General features: G+C 34.3%; 1 pseudogene; it reads left to right on the top strand.

Annotated features, from left to right (window-relative positions):
• Window positions 1-4,028: 4,028 nt before the first annotated feature.
• On the top strand, window positions 4,029-4,147 carry LOC111740205 (annotated as a pseudogene).
• Window positions 4,148-4,759: the final 612 nt, after the last annotated feature.

Here is a 4,759-nt window from a genome sequence, read left to right as displayed (position 1 = left end):
TTTTCTTTGGGTAAATACCCAGAAGTGCAATTGGAGGGTCAAAAGGTATATCCATTTTTAATTTTTTGAGGAACCTCCAGACTGTTTTCCATAGCGGCTGCACCAATTTGCAGTCCCATCGACAGTGTATGAGAGTTCCCCTTTCTCCACATCCTCACTAACACTTGTCATTCTTTGATTTATTGATGATACCCATTCTCACAGGTGTGAAGTGATATAGCCAGGATATGGAAGGAGCCTAAATGCCCATCAACAGACAATTGGATAAAGTTATGGTTCATATATACAATGGAATATTACTTAGCCATTAAAAAAAAATGAAATCGTACCATTCACAATGACATGGATGGACCTAGAGGTTATTATGCTGAGTGAAATAAGTCAGACAGAGAAAGATAAATACCATATGATTTCACTTACATGCGGTATCTAAGGAACAAAAAGAACTAATCGAAAACAGATTCACAAATATAGAGGACAATCTGGTGATGGTCAGAGGGGTGGGGGTTTGGGGCTGGGAGAATGGGGTGAAGGGTTAAAGAAGTACAAATTAGTAGTTGACAGATGGCCCAGGGATGAGGAGCACGACATAGAGAATGCAGGTAGCATTAATATAATGGCGAGGTGGAAAGCCAGAGGAGAGAAAGAGCGATTAGGGGGATCATTTTATAAACTATATAAATATCTAATCAATGTACTGTGTACTTGAAATTAAAAAAATAAAATTTTTAAAAATGAGAAAGAATGAGTAAAGGGTCTCTAGCAGGATTTTTCTCTTATATCAGCAAATAAGTCAATCAGGATAGTCTAGGTTAAGCCCCAATTACAAATAACCCCCAAATATTAGTGGTTTAAAATAATATTTTTGCTCATATCACATGTCTACTGAGAATCAGCGAGAAACCTCTTCTTCAACCTAGATGTCTAAATTCATTGAAAATATCTTTCAAAAATGAAAGCAAAAAAAAAAAATACAGATGTCAGATAAACTAAAGATGAAGTGATGCATCGCCAGTAGCTTGTGCTTCAAGAAATATTAATGGTAAATTCTTTAGGCAGAAGAAAAATGATGCCAGATGTGAATTTGGATTTATACAAAGAAATGAGGACTTCAGAAAGGGTAAATATGTGAATAAACATAAAAGGCAATTTCTCAATATTCAAAATCTTTAAGATATAATCGATTAATATAAAAACAATAATAAATTAGTGTGGGGCTTAAAATATATGTAGAGGTAAAAGATGTGATAATAGTACAAAGAATAGGAGAATGAAATTAAAGCGTAGTTATAATGTATTTTTATACATTACCTGTAAAGTGACATTGTATTACATGAAGATAGAGTATGGTTAGTGAAAGCTGCATATTGTAAACCTGAGAGCAACCATTACAAAGTAAAACAGAAATATAGTTAATAAATTAATGGCGAATATAAAATAGAATTCTACAACATACTTAGAAGATCAAAAGAAGAAAAGTAATAGCAAAAAGATGATACATGCAGAAAAAATAGCAAGAAGGTGAATTTAAACCCAAACATATTAATAATAGCATAAGATGTGTCTAAACATTCTGACATAAAGAAAATAAAAGAAAAATATGCATTCATTGTAATGTATGCAGAAAACACATTTAATAAACTAACACTTCTTCATGATTATCAAACAAAAGCTCTCAGCAAACTAGGAATAGAAGGAAATTCCTCAACCTTATGAAAACATCTGCAATAAAACCTACAGCTAATATCATATTTAATGATGAGAGACTGCAATTAATGTATTGAACGGTGAAAGACCGAACACACGTTTAATGGCTGAAGATACCATATGATCAGCAAGACAGGGCTTTCTGCTCTCAACAGTTCTCAACACCATGCTGGAGGCCCTAGACATTGTAGTAAGGCAAGGAAAAAAGGCATATGGACTGGAAAGAAAGAAAACTGTCTTCATGTACAGAAGAAATAATCGTGTACCAAACAAATCCTAAGGAACTTTAAAAAAAAAGGAGGAAAGATAAAAGGGAAATATAAAATCAGTTGATGTCTATATACTATTAATGAACAGTCGGATATTGAAATTTTAAAAGATACTATTGACAATACTGTCTAAAAAACATGAGCTGCTTAGAGATAATGTTTTAAATTATGTTTAAGACCTCTACACTCATGTTACACGAATGTGCATAGCAGCTTTGTAATCACGAGCTCTGTGGTTGCCCGGGTGTCAGTCTGGGGCCACAGTGGAGACTGACCAGCAAAGGACACGAGCAAAATTGGGGGTAGTGATGGAAATATTTTATATAATCTATGTATTGATTATTGTGTTGGTTACTTAGTGTATGCATTTGTGAAAATTCATTGAACTGTACCCTTTAAGTGGATGAATTTTTTTATATAAATAATAGCTCAAAGTTGGAAAACAAAAAAAGACAATAAAATTTTTAAAGAGGAAAATATAGACATCATTTTGGGGGCGGGGGGGGGGGAATACCAGATCACAAATATAGAAGGTGTAGTCCTAAAAAGCAATATTAGCATAAGTTTATCTGTACTGGGCAGTGACGTGTTTGAATAGCCATGGGGAAAGCAGAAGTTTTGCACTCTGAGCGAGAGTCAGTTGTTCTAAAACCTAGGTACTGAATATTTGTGTAGTCAACAAAGATATTCTTTTTCTTTTGAACAAGGTAAGATTACTGTTTCCCAGTACAAGTGTCAAATACTATTATTGAAGTTCTAGAACGATCCCAGCTAAGTAAAGAAATAACCTCTGGAAAATATAAAAACGAATGTAAAACTAATGAGAAAATAAAACCGTGATGGTGAAATCTTAGAACGGGTTCGAATGCAGGTGTAATAATATGTTTTATAATAATTCTATTTGTGCTTTGCCTACAGTTTAATGTGTATATGATTTAAAAGAATGTTCCTAAATTTGAAGTTGCAATTAATTATTTGAGGGAATTTAATCAAATTTAAGTCAATAATTTTAATACGGAAGATGGTTTTCGAACTTTGATTCTTAGATATATGAATCTAATAAATTGCATATTAAATAAGTTATAAATGTTAGTGAGTATTTATGTCTATACTCACTAATAAAGTATGCCTTAGACATTAGAAAATTTATTAGTACAGATGAGGAAAATAAAGCCCATAGACGTTGTCATTTGCTTAGTGTTACAGGACTCTGCCTTCTGGGGCCCATATATTTCCTTATATGTTACATCATCTCTTACGATAAAAGGAAGAATGATTAACTATATTCTAGGAAGAGAAAGATAACACAGAAGTGATTAAGAAATGGGCACTGATGATAGATGAGCAGAAATGTCATCGGCCCTGTGGTCTGGTAGGAAAAGCATTGGACCAGAAGTCAAGGGAGCTGGATACTTGCCACAGGACCTCTCGTTAGCTATGTGAACTACAAGTAACTTCACCTATCTGAATCATCTTTTGCTAATAAAGTGCCTGGCTATAAAATGTCCAGATACTTTTCACCTGAAAATATGAATGATAAAAGTGGCATTATACCCAATGTTACCGTTGCCTCCACACATATGAAGCAATAAGATAAAAGAAAAAAAATAGAAATTTTCAAACATCAAAGCAACAGGAAAATAAAGGTCGATGAAATCAAAAGGAAAACAAATACAAAGACATTCAAGTCAAAGTTCGATGTAAATGTAAACTTCAAGGTGAAGTCCAATGACAAGTTTCTCTCTAAGTTTTCCTGGAAGCCAAAGTAAAAAGGGAAACACTCAGCTTTAACAAACAGTATTGCACAGTAGTTAAGAAAGTCAGCTTGGAAATAAGACTTCCTCGGTTCATATCCCAAATCATCGCTTACCAACTGTGTGACTAAAAATAGGTTTTCTCATCTGGAAAATAAGGTAATAATAGCACATGATTCATAGAATTGTTGCAAATATTTACATAAGTTAATACTTGCTCATTATAGTTCATTCATATACAACACAGTGCCTGGCATGTAGGAGTTGGTAAGTGATAGGTTTTAAAAATTTTACTTTTGTCTATGGCCGTGCTACCCTGAACAAGCCCGATCCCATCTGATCTCAGAAGCTAAGCAGGGTTGGGCCTGGTTAGTACTTGGATGGGAGACCACCTAGGAAGATGAGGTGCCGTAGGCATAAAAAATAAAAAAAATAAAGGATTGTGAGCTTACAAGGTCCTTGCAATCTGTGAGGTCAACCAAGGGTTGCCTCCCCACCCCACCCCCCAAAAAATTACTTTTTACGTACAATACAAGCATAACAATTATTTGAGATGGTAACTCCAACCGATTCCTGTTTTAACAACACACTAAGAAAATTATATAACTGTTTAAGACCACTTTGATGTTTATTAATGACTTGTACTGGCCTAGAAGCACATAGCAATGTGTGGAAAAGTGTTTTTTAAAAAAATATCCCAAGAATTCAGCACAGTGCCCAGACCATGGTAAATGTTCCATAAATGTTTGTTGAATGACAAGGTATGACACTGAGTGCCAGTAATAATAATAACATTTAAAAACTAACACACTCTTTGATTAGCTTCCAAAGAATTTTCTCAGATCGCTTGGCATTTTTCTTTTCTTTTGAAATCTTCGAAGAGAGTATTTTTGATGCAGAAGTGAGATGATGAGGATATGAACTAAGCAGCTCTCAGCCCCCAAATCTTTCTGAGATGATAGGTCCTTTGCATGCATTAGACTGCCATTCAACAAGTATTTATGTAGCACCTACAGCGTGCCCGGTTCT

The sequence above is a fragment of the Pteropus vampyrus genome, unplaced genomic scaffold (genome assembly GCF_000151845.1).
Source record: "Pteropus vampyrus isolate Shadow unplaced genomic scaffold, Pvam_2.0 Scaffold59, whole genome shotgun sequence".
Lineage (NCBI taxonomy): Eukaryota > Metazoa > Chordata > Mammalia > Chiroptera > Pteropodidae > Pteropus > Pteropus vampyrus.
This window is presented reverse-complemented; position numbering and strand designations above follow the sequence as displayed.